The sequence below is a fragment of the Megascapheus bottae genome, chromosome X (assembly GCF_031878675.1).
Source record: "Megascapheus bottae isolate mThoBot1 chromosome X, mThoBot2.hap1, whole genome shotgun sequence".
In the NCBI taxonomy this organism is placed as follows: Eukaryota; Metazoa; Chordata; class Mammalia; order Rodentia; family Geomyidae; genus Megascapheus; species Megascapheus bottae.
The window spans coordinates 31,870,145-31,894,688 of record NC_143547.1 but is presented as its reverse complement, the minus strand read 5'-3'; the positions used below and the strand labels follow the sequence as shown (position 1 = coordinate 31,894,688).

Genomic DNA, 24,544 nt, shown 5'->3' with positions numbered 1-24,544 from the left:
ACATATATACAACAGACACACATACACAGACGCACACAAAGACACACACAAAGACTCCCAATCAGATACTCACACAGATACACAGACAGACACACAGACACACAGACACAAACACACACACACATAAACCCAGAAATACAGACACACAGACATAGAGATACACACAGACATACAGACAGACACATAGACACAGGTACATACACACACACAAACACAGGCACACACAAACACAGACATACAGACACACACAGACATACAAACAGACACATATACACAGACATACAAAAAGACACACACAGACACACATAATCACACACTGACACACAGACAGACACAGAGAGCTACACACAGTCACACTGACAGACACAAGTATACACACACAGACACACTGACAGACACACATATACACACACAGACACACACAGAGAGATACAAAGACATACAGACACACAGACACACACACAGAAGCACACGCAATTAGACACCCACACACATTTAGACACAGATACAGACACAGACACATAGACACACGCAGACATACAGACACAGACATACAGATACACAGACACAAACTCACACAGACAGATCACACAGACACACAGGCACACGAAGACTCACAGAAACACACACATAGACCGACACACAGATATACACATAGATAAACACAGAGACACAGAGAAACACAGACACAAAGAGAAACAAGAAACACACACCCAGAAACACACAGACTCCCAGACACACAGACACACATCCAGATAGACAGTCACAGAGACAGAGAAACACAGACATGCAGACACACACACGTAGAGACACACACACAGACACAGAGCAACACACGCAGACACACAGATACAAAGACAGACACACAAACACAGACACAGAGACAGACGCACAGATACCCAGACACACACAAAGACACCCAGTCTGACTAACACACAGATACAGACACACAGACCCAAAGACACACAGACGCACATAGACATACAGACACATAGACACAGACACACAGACACACAGAGAAACACAGACACACACACAGACATACCACAGACATACAGACACACACAAAGACACAAACACAGAAACCCATATATAGACACAAACACAGACACATAATCACACACGTACTGACACACAGACACACAACCAAACATACAGAGGCACCGACACACAGAAACAGACAAATACAAAGACACACAGACACATAGACTCCCAGACACACACACACACACACACACACAATCAGACACACACACACACAGACACAGATACAGGCACAAACTGTCACACAGACACACACAGACATACAGACACACATTCAAACAGATACACAGAGACACACAGACACACAGGCCCACGAATGCACATACAGAAACACACACATAGCCACACAGACATACACACAGACAGAGACACACAGACACACACAGAAACATCACACACACACACACACACACACACAGAAACACACAGACTCCCAAACAGACACACAGACTCCCAGATTGACACACAGACACACACCCAGACAGTCACGCTGACACAGATACATAGAGAGAAACACAGACACGCAGACACACACACACACAGAAACACACACTGACACACAGACAGACACTCATACACACAGACACAAACAAACATAGGTACACAGACAGATGCAAGACACACAGATACCCAGACACAAAGACTCAAAGTCACCCAGTCTGACACACACACAGATTCACAGACAGAGACAGACAGACAGACAGACAGACAGACAGACAAACATAAGCCCAGAAACCCAGACGCACATATACAGACACACAGACACAGACACACACAGAGACATACAGACAGACACATAGCACAGATACACAGACACACATATGCAGACACAGACATAAACAAAGACATACACACATAGACACACAGACATACAAACAGACACACATACACAGACACACACACAGACACTCAGACACAGACACAAACACAGACACATAATCACACATGCATTGACACACAGACACACAGAGAGACACACACACACAGATACACTGACAGATACACAGATAGACACACACACACACACACACACACACAAAGACACACAGACAGACACACAGACGCATAGACTCCCAGTCAGACAGACAGACACACAGACAGACACACACACACACAATCAGACATCCACATACACATAGACACAGATACAGACACAGACAGACACATAGACACACACAAACATACAGACACATAGATACACACAGACACACGGACACACACACAGAAACACACACATAGACAGTCACACAGACATACAGACAGACAGACAAACACACAGACACAAACAGAAACAAGACACACACACATACCCAGAAAGACACAGACTCCCATACACACAGACTCCCAGACAGACACACAAACCCACAGACACACGCCCAGTCAGTCAGGCAGGCAGACAAAGACACACAGAGAGAAACAAAGAGATGCAGACACACACAGACAGACACATACAGACAGACACAGAGAAACACACGCAGACATACAGAAACACAGATTCACAGACACACAGACAAACAGACACACACAAAGACATACACAAAGACATCCAGTCAGACACACACACAGATACACAGACAGACACACAGACATAAACCCAGAAGCCCCGACACACAGACTCAGAGACACACACAGATGTACAGACAAACACATAGATCCAGATACAGAGACACACATTCACAGACACAGACAGAAACAGAGACACTCACACACATACACACACACACACACAGATACACACAGGCACATAGACAAACACACAGACACATAGACACACACTCAGACACAAAAACAGACACACAGACACACACAAAGACACACAGACACAAACACATAATCACACATGCACTGACACACAGACACACACACAGAGACACACACACAGACACACCAAGAGACACACTGATACACACAGAGACACACACACAGAGACACAATGACACACAGACAGACACACTGACACAGACTCCCAGACAGACACACAGACAAACACACACAGACACACACAGACTCAGACACAGATACACACAAACAAACAGATACACACAGACAGACAGACACACAGAAACACACAGAAACAAGACACACACACACACACACATACACACACACAAACACACAGACTCCCAGACACACAGACTCCCAGACAGACACACAGACACACAGATACACACCCAGACAGTCACACAAACACAGACACAGAGAGAGAAACACAGACATGCAGACACACACACACAGAGACACACATACAGTCACACAGAAGGACAGAAATAGAGAATAACACGCAGACACTCAGAAACACAGACACACAGACACAAACAGTCACATAGACAAACCCACAGACACCCAGACACAAACTAAGTGTCCCAGTCAGACACACACACAGACATACAAACAGACACACATACACAGACACACACAAAGACACACACGGGCACACATACACAGACACAGACAGACAGACACATAATCACATATGCACTGACACACAGACAGACACACAGAGAGAGACACACACACAGACGTACCAACAGACACACAGACACACACAAAGAGACACACAGACACATAGAGTCTGAGGCAGACACACAGGCACACACACACAATCAGACACACACACAGACACAGATACAGACACACAGACAAACATATAGACACACGGACACACACACACAGAAATACACACATAGACAGTCACACAGACAAACACAGAGACACACAGACACAAATAGAAACAAGACACACTCACACACAGAGAGAAACACACGGACTCCCAGACAGACACACAGACTCCAAGACAGACAAACAGACCCACACCTAGACAGAGATTCACGCAGACGCAGACACACAGAGGGAAACACAGACATGCAGACACACACAGACAGAAACACAGACACATGCAGACAGATAAAGAGAAACACACACAGACACAGACACACACAAAGACACCCAGTCAGACACACACACAGATATACAGACAGACAGAGACAGACACACAGACAGAAACCCAGAAACCCAGCCACACAGACAAACACACACACACACACACACACACTCACAGATGCACACAAAGACACAGACACACAGACACAATCACAAATAGACACATAATCACACACGCACTGACACACAGACACAGAGAGACACACACATACACATTAACAGACACACCGATATACACACAGACACACACAGAGAGACACAGAGACACCCAGACACACACACACATACACACAGATACAAAGACACACAGACACAAAAACTCCCAAGCACACACACAGACATGCACAGAGACACACAGACACAAAACTCCCAGACAGACACACAGACATGCACAGAGACACACAGACAAACACACAGACACTAGACACACACTCAGACACCAGATACACGGACACACAGAGCAGACACACAGAGAGACAGAGACACACACACATTCACGAAGACACACAGACAGACACACACATACACAGATACATATACTGAAACATAGAAACACAGACACACAAACATACAGATACACAGACAGACACACAGATGCAAAGACATACAGATACAGACACAGACCCACACACAGACACAGACCCACACACAGACACAGACACAGAGACACACACACAGAAACAGACACAGACAAACACACAAAGACACAGAAACAGACACAAATAGACACAAAGATACACACAGATACAGACACACAGAGACACAGATACACAAACACATACATGCAGACACACACAGAGACAGACACACAAACACATAGGCAAACAGACACACACACAGACAGATGCCCAGACAGACACACAGACACAGGCACACAGACACAAACCCAGACACACGGACACAACACAAAGACACACAGACACACAGACCAACAGACACACACAGACAGAGATGCACAGACATACATACACAGATACACAGACAGACACACAGACACACCCACAAAAACCGACAGACACACAGACATACACACAGACACACACACACACAGACACACACAAAGACACACAGACAAATTCACAGACTCCCAGTCAGACACATACACACAAAGACATACACACAGACACATATACAGTCACACATTCAGAGAGACATGCACAGACACACAGAGAGATACCCATTCTCACACACACACACACACACACACACACACACACACACATTGACAGACACCCAGAGAGACACACACAGACACAGAAACACAGATACACATATACACAGACAGACATTGAGACACACAGACACACACAGATAGACACATACAGGGTCACACAGAAAGATGCCCAGCCACACACACAGACACACACAGAGACAAAGAGACACACACACACAGACACACAGTCACACAGACCCGCACAGAGACACACAGATAGACAGACACACAGACACAAACACAAATACACAGACACACACACAGAGATACACATACAGATACATAAAGAGACACACAAACACAAACACCTCCACATAGAGACAGACACACAGACAGACACAGAGGGACACATACAGAAACATAAAAACAGAGCCCAAAAGACACACAGACAGATGCACAGACATACAGACATAGACATACACATAGACACACAGAGACACAAAGATACACAGACTACACAGACAGACACACAGACATATAGACACAAAGGCACAGATACACAGACAGACAGAAAGACACACACACATACAGTCATGCACACAGACACACAGAGAGACAGACACACAGACCCAAACACCGAAACACACACACAGACAGACACACAGACATACACACAAACAGACACACACAGACACACAGGTACACAGGCACCCAAACACAGACCCACAGGCACACACAAAGACCCACACAAAGATACAAAAACATACACACAGAATGCCAGACAGACACACCAACAAACACACACACACAGAGACATGCACACAGACACATAGAGAGACACATAGACACACAGACACACAAACACAAACAGCCACACACAGAGACAGATACACAGACACACAGAAGGACACAGAGACACACACACAGAAACACAAAAACACAGACCCACATAGACACACACACATACACACAGAGACACACACAGATACATATACACAGACACATAGACACACACACATATACACACACAGACACACAGACACACTGACACAAATGCAGACACACAAACCATACACAGGCACAAAAACAAACACACAGACACACAGAGGCACACACACAGAGACACACATACAGGCACACACAGAGACACACACACAAACACACAGACACACAAAAAGCACACTGATAGACACACAGACATATAGACTCCCAGACACAGACAGACAGACAGACACACACACACACAGACACCACACAAATACAATGACACACAGACACGCAGACACACACACAGACACACAGACACACACACACACACACAGTCACACAGACACACTGACAAACAGATACACACAAACACAGATACACAGACACATAAACACACAGAGAGACAAATAGACACACACAGATAAACACACACACACACACAGACACACATACATACATACAGACACACACACAAACACACAACCAAACACACAGAGGCACCGACACACAGAAACAGACAAACACATAGACATACAGTCACAAACACAGAGAGACACACACACAGACACACATACACAAATACACACATACACACAGAGAGACACACAGATACACACACACAGACACAGACACATGCACACACACAACGACAGACACAAACACACACACAGGCAAACAGACACAGACACCCAGACAGACACACACAGACACAAACACAGACACACACAATCCTACAGACACACACAGACACAGATACACAGACACATACACAGATACACAGACACACCCACAAACACCTATAGACCCACAGACATACACACAGACAGACACACACAGAGACACACAGAAGCACACACTCAGACACACATACCCAGACACCCACAAAGACACACAGACTGACAGACTCCCAGGCAGACACACAAAGACACACACAGTCAGTCACAGAAACAAGCACAGACACACAGACACATGAACTCAGACACATCCACAGACAGACAAACACAGACAGACACAGAGACACACACACATAAGACACACACACAGACACACACAGAGATACAGACACAAACACACACACAGATATACAGACAGACAGAGATACACAGACACACACACAGACACACAATCACGCAGACAGGCACAGAGACACCTAGAGAGACAAACAGACACAGATATAAACAAACACAGATACACAGACAGACACATAGACACACACAGATAGACACATAGACACACAGACACACAGACAGATGCACAGACATACAGACACACACACACAGACACACAGACAGATGCACAGACATACAGACACAGACACACACAGTGACACACACAGACAAACACACAGACACACACAGAAACAGACAGACACACAGTGACACACAGAGAGACACAGAGACACACAGCCAAGCACAGACACACAAACACACACAGACATACACACAAACACACACAGACACATGACACACACAGATATACAGAGACACATACAGATACACATACACACATATACACACAGACACAGAGAGACAAACTCAGAAACACACAGACACAAAGACACACACAAAAACACAGACACACAGATCGACACACAGATACACAGACACACACGCAGACACACGGACACACCCAGAGGCAGACATAGACACACAGGCAAACAGACACACAGAGGCACAAACAGATACACACACAGACACACAGACAGACATAGACAGACAGAAACGCAGACACACGGAAACACAGACACAAATCTAGACACACAGACACATACACAGACACACAGTCAGACACACAGACACACCCACAAACACCGATAGACACACAGACATAGACACAGACAGACACACACAAAGACACACAGAAACACAGACACACACAGACACTCAGACACACATACCCAGACACACACAAAGACACACAGACTCCCAGACACACAGACACAAAGACACACACACAGATACACAGACACACGCACAGTCACAGAGACAAGCACAGACACACAGAGTAACACACAGACACACAGACAAACACAGACACACAAACACAGGCACACCCACAGACAGATATAGAGACACACACACAGACACACAGACACACACCGACATACAGGCACACAGGCACAGAATCACAGACAGACAGAGAGACACAAAGACACAAAGATAAACACCCAGACACACAGGCAAACAGGCTCAAACACATAGACCTACAGACACACACACGTACACACACAAAGACACACACAGACACACAGACTCCCAGACACACAGATACACAGCCAGAGACACACACACACAGTCACACAGGGAGACACACAGACATGCAGACATAAACACAGACACACAAACACAAACACCCCCACACACAGACAGATACACATCACACAAACATACACACCCACACAGAGACCCCCACACACAGAGACACAAAGACACACACAGACTCACACAGACCCACACAAACACACACACACACAGAGTAACAAACAGAAACACACAAACACATAGACCCACATAGTGACACACAGAGAGACACACACAGACACACACAAACATACTCACAGTCAAACTGACACACAGAAACACACAACCACAGACATACACAGACACACAGACACAACACACACACACAAACACACACACTGACACACAGACACAACACACACACACAAACACACACACTGACACACAAACAAACACACACAGACAAGTACACAGTCACAGACACACAGACACACACAGATACACACAGACACAAACACACAGACACATACAAAACACAAAGACATACAGATAGACACACAGACACATCAATACACAGATTCACAGACACACTGACACACAGTCACACAGACACACTCAGACAATCAGACACACTCACACAAACACACCCACAGACACACTGAAACATAAAAAGACAGACACACAGATCCACACAGACAGACACGCAGACACACAGATACAAACACACAGACGCACATAAAAAACACACACAAAAACACAGACACAAACACACACACACACACACAGATGGACACACAGACAAACAGATATACACCCTGATAGACAAACAGACAGACAGAAAGACACACAGACAGACATACAGACACACAGCTATAAGCACAGTCACACAGACACCCACACAGACATACAGACACACAGAGACTCATAGACACACACACAGAGACAAAGACACACAAACAGACAGACACACAAACACACAAATAGACACAAAGAGACAGTCACACAGACACACACAAAGACACACACACAGACAAACACACAGACACACACAGAAACACACACAAACAGACACACAGACACACAGTCAGACGCAGTGACACATAGCCAGACACAGACATACAAACACACACAGAGACAGACAAATAAACACACAGACATACACACAAACACACACAGACACACACAGAGATACAGAGACACACACACACACACATACACACAGACCAGACACAGACACACTCACACATAAACAAACACACCAAGACACACAGACACACGCAGACACAAAGAAATAGACACAGGCACACTGACACACACAGACACACAGACACACCCTCACACCCAGACACACTGACACACAGAGACACACCCTCACAATGATAGACACACACAAATACAGACACATATACACACACATACATAGACAAAACACACAGAAACACACACGGACTCACAGACACCCACACAGACACACACAAACAGATACACAGAGAGACACAAATACAGACACACCGACACCTAGACAGATGCACAAACACACACTGGCACACATGCACACAGACACACAGAGACAGATAAAGAGTGACACACACATAGACACACAAACAGACACACAGACACACACAGAGACAGATAAAGAGCAACACACACGTAGAGACACACACATACAAAGACACACAGACAAACACAGACCCACAGATGGACACACACATACAGAGACATACAGACAGACACACAAATACACGGGCATACAGACACACACAGAGACACACAGATATACAGACACCCAGATAGACACACAGACAGACAGAAAGATACACAGACACACACAGACACACAGCCAGACAAAGAGACTCACAGCCAGACATAGAGACACACAGCCAGTCACAGACACACAAACACACACAGATAGCTGATATGGGTATGGGTAAGCTATAATTGAAAATATTCCTAACAGATTTACTAACACCTCATCACCTTCTTCTATAGTAAGAAGGCTATCTTAAGAACATGTCCCTCAGTTGATGAGTGGATCAACAAGTTGTGGTATTTGTACACAATGGAATTCTAGGCTGCTATCAGAAAGAATGACATCGCCCCATTTGATAGGAAATGGAAAGACTTAGAAAAAATCATATTAAGTGAAGTAAGCCAGACTCAAAGGAAATTAGGCTCAATGGTTTCCCTCATTTGTCATAATCAGTAGAAACCTTGGGCTCTACTAGCAGAGATCTGCAATAGAGCAAAATCTTGATACATAAGGCCATATAGTATGCAGCTAATTGAAAGGACCTCCAGGATAGTGGAACAAAAGCCATATAACGAATGATTGTTGTCCTTAATATACTATGTTGTCTCCCATCTCCTTTGCTGTCCCTTGGGTATCTCATATTGTTACAGTATCTCACTTTGTTATCTGATATATTGAATTTATTTGTATTTGGTTATTTGAAATTTGATAGGGAAGGGGGGAAAACCAAGACGGGGGCTGTGGGGGGGAGGGTAATGGGTACCAAGACATGTGAAAGGGTATCAATGTATGTGAATTAATGCACCTTCTATCTGGCAAATATCATGTAACTCTTTTATTAATTACAATAAAAAATTTTTTAAAAGAATTAAAAAAGAACATTGTTCTGCATTTAATATTTTAAGCAAAAATACAATGTAAATAATTAGAAACATATGTAAATACATATGAAGGATGTATGTGAGTCAATAAGTAGACATCATTTAAATTGCCCATGAAGAAGACCCGTGAATGCAGTTGGTCACAAAAATGAATGGATACAACATAACCATCATTAAGGAAAATCCAGGGTGCAATAATGATTCAAAAGCCTTATGTGCCACATAGATAGTGCCATATGAATAAAACAACTACCAATGGAAAGATTCAGTCATGCATACATACATCAAGAAAAGAAATACATTTAACCAGAAACCACAGGATGCGTGAGCAAGCCAACCAAGGATATCATTTAGTGGAGATCACAGTGCACACCAAAAAGAAAAATGAACAGGGTAACTATAAACTTCTTCAGTGGGTGAGAAAGGAAGGCCCACATGAGTGATCCAGGTAATGGGAGGCAGGTGTGGAGGCTGAAGAGCTGAGGACACAGCTGGCTGAGCTCCAATACGCTGTCTCACAAAACAAACATGTCCATCAGTCACTGCTAAGGTCATGCAAACAATCAGTTATATAAAACTGTAGCTAAGGTGCAAATGGAATAATTCCAAGAAATTATACTGAAACACAGCTCCTAAGGATGTGGAGATATGTGGATGCAAACTGGGCAGAAAAGTACACTACACAACAACAATCAAACAATAAGAAAAGGCAGGATGGAGATATGCTTCAAGAATTCCAGGGACAAATACGTAACTTAGAAATAATTAGAAACAGTGAGCTACAGAGAAACAGATGTGGGAAAGGTATGTACATATGTAGATGTATAAATACAAATGAGAAAAATTATGTATGCAAACAAAATGTGCATTAGCAGGCAGGTAAAGGATGTCTCTGAGCTTACATCCTAGAGCAGACCCAAAGACAGAACTGAGGACACAACACAAGCCAGTTGGCTGAGTCCCGACTAGTGGCCACTACATGGCGTCCAGGTCCTAGGAGACAGACGACATGCTGGTGGGTTTCCTGCTCTGACTGTGTCAGGGAGGGTCACCTTGACTCAAACAAGAAAGACAAAACAAACCTGTGAATAGAAAACATGGATAAAGAGAAATGTTCATACACATTCAAGGAGGAGTCAGATCGATCATACAAACATACAAACTAAGAAATACAAAAATGAATCACTATCTATGGATGCCAACACACAGTTAAATCCCATAACTAAAAGGACACATACAATATAAAGGAAATTCTACCTCATACTAGAAGCCTTCTATTTATAACAGAAAATCCTGCACAACCAACCAGAGGAAAAAATTCCAGGAGATTCCCACTAGAAACATACTAAAAAAAAATCGCCAGAATGGAACCACACGTGAACACTGGATGAGTAAAATCAGAGATACCAAGCATAATTAGACATCAGACATTACACACTCAACTGGAAATAGAAATTAAAATGTGCAATTAAAAAGACAAATGTGAGACATTAAAGTGGGTCCATATATGTGATCCAGATACTGAAATGTGGGAGATGTGGCAGGCTGTAGAGGTCAGGACATTTCTGGACTTATGTAGAATTGAAAGAGGAAAAACATTTTTAAAAATACCACAAGTAATGAAATGCATGTTTAAATATCTATAAACTATATAAATGTGTCAATGAGTTGAACTCATATCCATTGCCTTTCTGTAGAATGGTCGATCTGTGAATGTGTCTGCGCACAAAACACACTGGACACCCCTCATTCAACACTAATTAAATGTCAGGCTGCAATAATGCTTCATCCTTTCTGGATCATAATAGGGAGTATCACATTCATAAAACAGCAACTGATGTAAATATTCATTCATGCATATATACATCAATAAAATACATATGTTTATCAAGAAATCACAGGATAAGGCATGTGGAATACAACATAATCAACTCTTGGAGATCACTGGGAAGACAAAACTTTGGAAATGAAATGGGTTTACCAAAATCCTCTTCAGTATAGGAGAAACAGAGTCCCAAATGGTTGTTGTAGATAATAGGAGGCAAGTGAGGAGGCTGGAGCATTCACAACACGGTTGCCAGATGTAGCAATACCTCTCTCACAAAACACACAACACAGCCATCAGTGACTCAGAAGGTCTTGCAAACAATCAGTCATATAAAACTGTAGGTGAGGATCAAATTGGACAATTCCAAGAAATAGCAATTAAACTCAGTATATGCAGATGGGGAGTTGTGTGGATGCAAATGAGGTGAAAAAAATATCCTACACACCATCAGTCAAACAAAGAGAAAAGGCAGACTGGAAGGATGCTTTAAGACTTCACAGGAAAAACAGGTAAGTCAAACACTTTTTGGAACAAAACATGAGCCACATGGAGTTAGATGAGGGAATGAAATGACACCATGACCCAAGTAGACCACAGATCTACAGAGTTTTCCCACCACAAAACGACACAATATATTCTTCTCAGCAGCCCATGGAACACTCTCCAAAATAAGATTATATCATACTTCCCACAAAGAAATTAAGCAAAACAAGTGGATTGACAGAATTTCTTGTATGACAAAAAGAATAGGAATAACACAGCACAAACAGGAAACTTGGACCTACACTGGGATCTTTCTACAAAGAAGAGAAAATCCTGCACAACACCCTAGGCAGAAAATTAAGACAAAATCCAGGCTGGAAGCACTGTACAAGTATAGATGGGCCAAGTGACTGTGATGGCAACCACAATGAGGCCCCCGAGATTACGTCCAAGTGGTGATAAATAAAAGTAAAAATAACATAAAAAGCCAACTGTGAGACAGAAATTTGTGCCCGTATGTGTGATCCAGATACTGGTAGATGTAGAAGGCTGCAGAAATCAAGACATTGCTGGCCTTCTAGTGACAAACCAAATTCACACAGTCTAAATAAAGCCATATGTAATGAAACATATTTTTATTTTTTTCATATATTTTTATTGTAATAGGGTGGAAGGAAGCTCATCAGTGGGGCCACGAGCTGAGTGCATTACGTCCCTCTGTCTCATGTCCCTTGGGAAGGTCTGAGTTTAGGGCCAGCAGCGGACCTAGCAGGTCTCTCCCTGACTTTTGGGGAGTTGAGTTCCCATACAGCGGGACTCGGAGTGAGGGCAGACCGGGAAGGTGAAACACATTTTTAAACAGGTATAAAGGATGTCAGTGTATCAGTGGGTAAAACTCATGTCCATTGCCCATGTGGAGAAGGGTATGACCCAGCAATGTGTATGGGCACAAAAATTCACTGGGCAAAACTAATTGAACACTAAGAAAACACCAGGATGAGTTAAGGCTTCAAGACTTCCTGGGTCATATTCATAAATCTATTTTGGAAAATTCATTCACATATATGTAAATCAATAAAATTATACAGGTTTACCCAAAACCATAGGATAAGTCAGCAAGCAAACCAAGGAAATCAAAAATCATCTAGTACATATCCCAGTGAGACCAAAAAGGAAAAATGAATAGATGTTACAATATTCTCTTCATTGAGTTAGAAACAGAGGCCCACATAAAAGAAATGCTAATCAAAAAAACTTTGAGATCCCACCTCTCTCCAGTGAGAATGACCATATCAAGAAATGTAATAACAACAGATGCTGGTGGGGAATAGCCAGGAGGGATCACTACTACGCTGTTGGTGGGAGTGTAAACTCATTCAACCACTATAGAAAGCAGTATGGCGATTCCTCAAAAGACTAAACATAGAGCTCCCCTATGACCAACAATTCCACTACTTGGCATTTACCCACTCGTCCAGAAGCAAGGACATTCTAAATCCACTAGCACAACCATGTTCATTGCTATTTACCATAGAAAAGATATAAACCAACCCAGATTCCGCTCAGTTGATTATTGGATCAACAAGATGTGGTATTTATACACATCTATGCTGCTGTCAGAAAGAACAACATTGCTCAATTTCTAAAGAAATGGAAAGACTTAAAAATCATATTAGGTGAAGTAAGCCAGACTGAAAAGAACATAGGCTCAATGGTTTCCCTGATTTGTCATAATCAGTAGAAACCTTGGGCTCTCCTAGCAATGATTTACAGTAGCAAAACAACTAGATACATAATGCATATAGTATGATGCTAACTGAAAGGCTCTCCAGGATATAGAAATAAAAGCTATATTGGTATAGCTCATATTGGTATAGTATCTCACTTTGTTATCTGATATATTGAATTTATTTGTATTTGGATATTTGAGATTTGATAGGGAAGGGGGGAAAACCAAGACGGGGGGTGTGGGGGGGGGAGGGAAATGGGTACCAAGACATGTGAAAGGGTATCAACGTATGTGAATTAATGCACCTTCTATCTGGCAAATATCATGTAACCCTTTTACTAATTACAATAAAAAAATTAAAATAAAAAAAAGAATTTCAGTCCAACTTAAGGCCACATAATCTTACTATACAGTGATGCTCTGCTCAAAAGATAAAATAATAAATTTAAACATTTGAAAGGGGCCGGGAGTTTGGCCTAGTGGTTAAAGTGCTTGCCTAGCATGCATGAAGACCCGGGTTCGATTCCTCGGTACCACATACATTGAAAAAAGCCGGAAGTGGTGCTGAGGCTCAAGTGGTAGAGCTCCAGCCTTGAGAAAACCCAAGGACAGTGCTCAGGCCCTGAGATCAAGCCCAGGACTGGCAAAAAAAAATTTGAAAGATTATGAAGAAATGAAAAAAAAGAAATAAAAGCTATATAATGAGTAATTGTTGTCCTTAATGTACTATGTTTATCTCTCATCTCTTTTGCTGTCCCTTGGTTATCTCATATTGCTACAGCATTTTACTTTATTATCTGATATATTCTATATATGTTTATTTGGTTATTTTAAATAGGATAAGAAAGGAGAGAAAACAAGATGAGGGGCAGGGGTGGCAGGAGGGAAATGGGGACCAAGGCATGAGAAAGGGTTTCAATGCTTGTGAAGTAAATCACCTATCTGGTGAATATAATGTAACCCTTCTATTAATTACTATAAAATATATGAAAAAAAGAAACAGAGGCACACATGTATGATCCAGGTAAAGGGAGGCAGGTCTGGACGCTGGACAGTTCAGGACACACTATTGAAACTCAGTTCCTGAGAAGGGGAGATGTGTGGATGCAAACTGGGTGGCAAACTATACTAGACAGCAAAAATCAAACAACTAACAAGGCAGGCTAGAAGGATGCTTCACAACTTCAAGGTACAAATAGGTAACTAAGAAATTCTGAGAAACAATGGGCCACAGTGCCATAGATTAGGGAAAGGCCGGTACATAAGTAGATGTAAAAGTACAAACCAAAGAAATTAGAGAGAAATTAGAGAAGGAAAACCTATTCAAAATTTGAATTCTGCTAGGCCCCAAAATGCACTGCAATTCCCTAATCACACATCAAGTAAAAATGATTATCTACAGCCACTTCAGTTAGTTCCATAGGAGGGCCCCTAGTCTCATGCATTTCCTGCTTAACAGTGCAAGAGCGTGGAGACTTTTTGCACTGACTAAGGTAGGGAGGAAAACCTCAGCTCAGAAATAAATAAATTAATAAAAGGCAACAAACCAACCCTAACCCCAGTAGAAGGAAGCAAATTTTTAAAATCAAAGCAGAATTAAATGATTTGGAATCCAAACAAACTATAGAAAGAATCAACAAAACAAGGAGTTGGTTCTTTTAAAGAATTAACAAAATTGACAAACCCTTAGCAAACCTTGCCAAAAAAAGAAGAGAGCATACCAAAATAAACAAAATCACAGATGAAAATGGTAATATCACGACAGAAATTACCAAGATCCAGAATATCATGAGGGAATACTTCTCAAACCTTTACGCCAAAAAATTTGAGAATCTAGAAGAAATGGATGAATTCCTAGCCAATATTAACCTACCCACACTGAACCAAGAAGAACTAATCCAACTAAACAGGCCTATTTCAAGCTCTGAAATAGAAATGGCAATAAGAGAACTTCCACCTAAGAAAAGCCCGGGGCAAGATGGATTCACAGCTGAATTCTATAAGGTCTTCAAAGCAGAGCTCACACCAATACTCCTCAAGCTCTTCAACGAAATTGAAAATGAAGGTTCTTTACCAAACTCATTCTATGAAGTCAGTACAACCCTCATCCCCAAACCAGACAGAGATTCATCAAAGAAAGAGAACTATAGACCTATTTCTCTGACGAACATCGATGCAAAACTTCTAAACAAAATACTGGCCAGCCATCTACAACAACTTATCAAAAAAATTACACACTATGATCAAACAGGATTCATCACAGGGAGGCAAAGCTGGTTCAACATACGCAAATCAATTAACATAATTCAACACATCAAGAGGAGCAGGGACAAAAATCACATGATTGTCTCAATAGATGCAGAAAAGGCATTTGACAAGATTCAACACCCCTTTATGTCAAAAGCTCTGGAGAAACTAAGACTCCATGGAACATTCCTCAATATAATGGTTGTGTATGACAAACCCACAGCTAGTATTATACTTAATGGCGAAAAGCTAAAGCCATTCCCTCTAAAATCAGGAACGAGACAAGGATGCCCACTCTCTCCACTCCTCTTTATTAGAATTCCTAGCCAGTGCAATAAGGCAAGAAGCAAGCATAAAGGGGATCCAAATAGGGAAAGAAGAAGTAAAACTATCCCTCTTTGCAGATGACATGATTCTGTATTTAAAGAATCCTATAGACTCTACTCCCAAGCTCCTTGGGCTGATTCAAAACTTTGGAAGAGTAGCAGGCTATAAAATTAACCCTCAAAAATCAACTGCCTTCCTTTACGCCAACAGTGAGAGGAACGAGGCAATAATCAGGAAAGCAACTCCTTTCACAATAGCCTCAAAGAAAATAAAGTACCTAGGAATTAGCTTAACTAAGAATGTAAAGGACCTTTTTGACGAAAACTTTAAAACCCTAAAAAAGGAAATTAAAGCAGAACTAAGGAAAAGGAAAACCCTCCCATGCTCCTGGATTGGAAGAATCAACATTGTGAAAATGACAATCTTGCCAAGGGCTATCTACAAATTCAACGCAATACCCATCAACATCCCAATGGCATTCTTTAAAGGAACAGAAGAGGCAATCCAAAATTTCATATGGAATAATAAAAGACCCCGTACAGCAAAAACACTTCTTAGCAGAAAGAACAGCGCTGGACGAATTTCAATTCCAAACTTTAGACTCTACTACACGGTTATAATTATCGAAACAGCTTGGTACTGGCACAAGAACAGGCCTGAAGACCAATGGAATAGAACTGAGGACCCAGATATTAAACCACAGACCTATAGCCACCTAATCTTTGACAAGGGAGCCAAAAAAATAGAATGGAAGAAAGACAGCCTCTTCAACAAGTGGTGCTGGTAGAACTGGTGAAGCACCTGCAGAAAACTAAAGTTGGAACCTTCTTTGTCACCCTGCACTAGAATTAACTCCAAATGTATCAAAGACCTGGAGGTAAAAGCTGACACATTGAAAACTTTACAAGAAGGAATAGGAGATACATTAGGCCTCCTTGGCACAGGTCGAAACTTTCTTAATAAGGACAAAGAATCACAACAAATCAGAGAAAGGCTGGATAAGTGGGATTGCATTAAACTGCAGAGCTTTTGTATGGCAAAGGACATAGCTAGTAAATTAATTAGGAAGCCTACAGAGTGGGAGAAGTTCTTCACCAACCATACAACAGACAAAGGCCTCATATCTAAAATATATCAACAGCTCAAAAAATTGAATCACGCCAAACCTAATCTCCAAAGTAACAACCATCCCATTAAAAAATGGGCCAAAGACTTAAAGAGAGTCTTCTCTGAAGAAGAAACAAAAATGGCCTATAGACACATGAAGAAATGCTCAACATCTCTGGTCATAAAAGAAATGCAAATCAAAACAACTCTAAGATTCCACCTCACTCCAGTTAGAATGGCCAGGATCAGGAAAACGAATAACAACAAATGCTGGAGGGGATGTGGCCAGCAGGGATCTCTACTACACTGTTGGTGGGAGTGCAAACTCGTTCAACCACAATGGAAAGCAATATGGCAGTGCCTCAAAAGGCTAAACATAGAGCTCCCCTATGACCCAGCAATTCCACTAATTGGCATTTACCCAACCATCCAGAAACTAGGGCATACTAAATCCACTACCACAACAATGTTCATTGCAGCATTATTCACCATAGTAAAAATATGGAACCAACCTAGATGTCCCTCAGTTGATGAGTGGATCAACAAGTTGTGGTATTTGTACACAATGGAATTCTATGCTTCTGTCAGAAAAAACGACATCGCCCCATTTGATAGGAAATGGAAAGTCTTAGAAAAAATCATATTAAGTGAAGTAAGCCAGACTCAAAGGAAATTAGGCTCAATGGTTCCCCTCATTTATCATAATGAGTAGAAACCTTGGGCTCTACTAGAAGAGATCTGCAATAGAGAAAAACCTTGATACATAAGGCCATATAGTATGAAGCTAATTGAAAAGACCTCCAGGATATTGAAACAAAAGCCATACAATGAATGATTGTTTTCCTTGATGTATATGTTATCTCTCATTTCTTTTGCTGTCCCTTGGTTATCTCATATTGTTACAGTATCTCAGTTTATTATCTGATATATGGATTTATTTGTATTTGGTTATTGGAAATTGGATAGGGAAGGGGGGAAAACCAAGACGGGGGGGGGATGGAGGAGAGGGTCATGGGGACCAAGTAATGTGAAAGGGTATCAATATATGTGAATTAATGCACCTTCTATCTTGCAAATATCATGTAACCCTTTTATTATTTACAATAAAAAATATAAATAGTCAAAAAATTAAATTAAATTAAAAAAGAAATAAAGAAAAAACAGACATGTATATATAACCCATGTACATGCATGTTCATGGATGAGTTAGATGATACATATACCAAAATAAATCATTATGCAAATGAGGTAAATCCAAAACTAGAAAAATCTAAAGAAATAAATCCAATAGACACCGGGAAATGAAAAGACCATCCATGTTTATGCATAGGTAGAACCAAAGCAATTCTTCACAAAAGAAGTAATGTTGAGCCAAGTGTCCGTGGCTCACACCTGTATAGCTGACTACTCAGGATGCTGAGATGTAAGGATCACAGTTCCAAGTCAACCCGGGCATGAAAGTCCCTGAGATTCGTATCTCCAATTAGCCACTAGAAAACCAGAAATGGCACTGCCCCTCAAAGAGGTAAAGTGCTAACCATGAACATAAGGGTACAGGGAGAGTGCTCCGCAGAGTTCAAGCACTACAGCCGTCCAAAAACAAACAAATAAACAAACAAAGAAAAATCAAAGAGGAAGAAGGAATGGAGGCAGTATCATAATACAAGATTTCATGCTTTACTATTGAGCCATGATATTAAAAGCAGCATGTTACTGGCACAAAAATAGACCCAAACATTAATAGAACAGATCATAAGATGGAGAAATCATGCCACATACTTACAGTCAGCTGAAAATCAACAAAGGACTCAACACGCACAGTGAAATAAACATATCCTCTTCAACCATTTCTGCTGGCGAAACTGGGCAGCCATATGCAGAAAACTAAAGTGGATCCTCCCCTGTCACCATACTCTAACATCAACTCCAAATGGATTAAAGACCTAAACCACAGACCTGAAATTCTGAAACTACTGCAAGACAGAGTAAGAGAGACACTAGAACGTATAGGCACAGAAATGAACTTGCTGAACAAAGTCCTAGGTTTACAACATACTGGAGAGGGATTTGACAAATGGGAATGCTTAACATTAGAAAATTAGGGGCCAGGAGTTTGGCCTAGTGGTAGAGTGCTTACCTAGCATGCACAAACACTTGGGTTCAATTCCTCGGTACCACATACATAGAAAAAAGCTGGAAGTGGTGCTGAGGCTCAAGTAGTAGAGCTTTAGCCTTGAGAAAGTCCAAGGAGAGTGCTCAGGCCCTGGGCACAAGCCCAGGACTGGCAAAAAAAAAAGGTAGAAAGACATAGCTACTAAACTAGAAAGACAGCCAACCAATTGGGAAAAAGTGTTACCAGTAATACACAGACCAGTCCTAATATCTGTTATATACAGGGAGCTCAAGAAATGAATCCCCTCCAAACTGAATAAACCAATTACTTCATGGGCCAAAATGCTAACGAGAGACTTCTCAGAACAAGAGGTAAAAATAGTAAAGAAATACATGAGGAAATGCACATCATTCCTTGCTGTAAGAACAGGAAAATTAAAACAACCCTGAAACACTACCTTACCCCAGTCAGAATGGCCAACATTCTGAATTCAGCCAACAACAAATGCTGGTGTAGATATGGAGAAAAAAGAACTCTACTACACTGCTGGTGGGAACATAAACTAATACAACCATTCTGGAAAGCAGTCTGGAGATTCCTCATCAAACTGAATATAGACATACCTTATGACTCAGACATACCACTCCTAGACATCCACTCTGAGCAACAGGAACCAGGACACAGTACGGATGCCTGCACTTCCATGTTGATTCCTGTATGGAAAACAATAGACAATATATGAAAACAACTAGATGCCCTGGGACACATGAATGGATTGAAAGAATGTGGTACCTATATACAATGGAGTTTGCACAACAATCAGAAAAGATAAAATAAAGGCATTCTCAGGGAAATGGATGGAACTCAAACAAGTCAGAATTAGTGAGATAAGACAAGATCAGAGAGGCAAACCACAACTAGTCTCCCACTGATATGCGGTGACATTTAAAATGCAAGGAGACCTGACAAAGCAAACAGGACTCAAGATACCCATATACAATGGGGCTCAAAGAGGACAATATTAGGGGTAAAGCACCAAATTGTAATATCTAAAAATCTCTTCATATGTCCATAAAATAATACACATACTGAAAAGAACCCCAGTTAGATGACCAGGACCATTTCTGACTTTGTCTTACATGTTTATATGACTTTGAATTCTTTACCTCACATATGAAGTACACAGGTGCACGGCTGAGGGAAATTGGAGGAGGACACAGAAACAGGGGAAAGCAGGTGAAAAAGTGCAAAAGGCAGATCCATCAGCTGCATGAGACATTGATGAAAGTGAACTAAGCAACTCCCAGGGCAGAGATGGGAGGAAGGAAAGGAGAGAGAAACAGGGAAGAGCTGATACTAAGCAAAAGGAAAGAAATGTAAACATGACCCGAGATGGAGGAAATAGTTTTCTTGTTAATGTTTGAAGAGTTAAAATTTTGTCTGGGTAGAACTTGAGGATTTTGAACCTTTTATCAGTTTTAAGCTTTGTGGCTTGGAATGATAATGTGCATAACTGTGAATACTAAAATGTGTTTGTTAATTTACTATGTATAACTAGAGCACAGTACTGTGAAATATACTTAATTTTTTAAGCTCCATGAAGAAATCCTTTGGAAAAAATTAAAAATACGTATATACAGAAACCCATGTATATAAAAGCATAGGGACAAACAGAATGATACTACTTACATAGAAACTAAGAAATACAAAATGAATCAATACGGATGCCAACACAGGTAAACCCAAGGATAAAAGGACACATACAGTATGAGGAAAAGAATACAGGTAACCACATCAGGAGCACGAAACTTTAGCCCACACTGGGATCTGTCCACTCGAAAGAGAAAATCCTTCACAATCAACCTGAGCACAAAACTCAAGGACATTCCCTCTAGAAGCATACTGAAAGAAGAAAACCAGTCTAGAACAATTGGTCAGGTAAAGTTGTGCAATCTGCTGAGATAGGAAGAATAATGATGTTTCAGAGATTACTTCTAAGTGGCCATAATAAATGAAAACAAAAAAGCAACATAAAAAGCCAACTGTGACAGTAAGATGGTTCTATACGTGTGATCCAGATGCTGAAAGTTGGTACATATGGGATGCTGCTGAGGTCAGAACATGACTGGCCTGCTGTACAACATCAAGACTCATAAACAAAAACAACCCCGTAAGTAATGAAATGCATATTCAAAAAGATATGAAGGATGAAAGTGTGTGAATGAGTAAAGCTCATGTGAATTCCACATGTGGAGAAGGGTATGATCGGTGAATGTGTCTAGACACAAACACCACACTGGACACCATTCATCAACACTAAGGACATCCCACTCTGCATAAATGCATCAAGCCTTCTAGGCCATATAAGCAGAACAATATTCATAACACACTTACAGGTGGAAAGATTCCTGCAAGCAAATATGCATCAATGAAACCACATAATTTGATCCAGACATCACAGGATGAGTGAACAAACAAACAAAAGAAATCATCTAGTATAATACACAGTGAAGACCAACAAAGGAAAAGTGAATAGGGCATAATAAAATCTCTGCAATGGGTAAGATAGTAAGGCCCATATGTGTGATGCAGGTAAAGGGAGGTAGGTGTGGCAGCTGGGCAATTCTGGAAACACCTGGCCAAACTCAAAATGCCCTCTGTCATTCAGCAAACATTTCCATCAGTCACTCATATGGTCAGGCAAACAATGAGTACTATAAGACTGTGGGAAAAGATGCAAATGCAGAAATTCCAAGAAATAATATTGAAACTCTGTTCCTAAGGATAGAGAAATGTGTAGACACTAAATGGACAGGAAGCTACATCAAACAAGGCAGAAAAGGGTAGAAAAGGCAGGCTGGAAGATTGCTTCAAGATTTCCAGGGACAAACAGCTAACCAGAAAATAACTGGAAAAAAACAATGAGCCACAGACAAAAAAAACTACATGAAAAGTTGGTACATAGGAAGATGTATAAGTAAGAACAACAGGAATCAAGTTGGAAAGAAAGTATCAAATAGCAATCGAGTAAAGAATTTCCTTTAGCTCAAATCCCAGCCTAGACCCAAAAGAAGAATTGAGAAGAACTCACCAAAAGCCACTTCACTGAGTCTTCACTAGTGGCTTTTAGGTGGCACCCAGGTCCTGGGAGGCAGTAACAAGAGGCTGTTTTTTTCCTGCTCTGACTGTTGCAAAAATGATCACCTTGGCTCAGAAAATAAAGACAAAACATACATGGGAATAAGTACCACATGAATGCACAAACACATGTACATACACACAAAGGGATAAGGCAGATCAAAGATATATACATAGAAACTAAGCAATACAAACATGAAGCTTTAACTAAGGTTACCACACACTGATAAGTCTCATGACTAAATGGAGACATACAGTATAAAGTGAAGAGTAGCAATAAACACAACACAAATAGAAAATTTTAACCCACACTGGGATCCTGCTAATAAGATCTGAAAACCCTATACAATCACCCTAGGCAGAAAATTTCAATAGATTCCCTCTGTAAGTATATCAAATGGAAAAAAACTCCTGGAAGGACAGGTCAAGTCTAGGTGTAGAAAGAGAATGAGATAGCAATCACAAAGAGATCCACAAACATTAAATGGAGGTACTGGAAATACACCAAAAGAAAAAACATCATATAAAGGAGAATTGTGAGAGAGAAAGTTGGGTCCCCATGTGTGATCTAGACATT

General features: G+C 41.3%; 1 non-coding gene and 1 pseudogene across 1 annotated transcript; one reads left to right on the top strand and one right to left on the bottom strand.

Moving 5' to 3' along the window:
* Window positions 1-21,534, bottom strand: part of LOC150040760 (uncharacterized) — an 82,698-nt pseudogene extending 61,164 nt beyond the window's left edge.
* On the top strand, window positions 13,973-14,216 carry LOC150040761 (Nuclear RNase P). Its single transcript, XR_016533923.1, has one exon.
* Window positions 21,535-24,544: the final 3,010 nt, after the last annotated feature.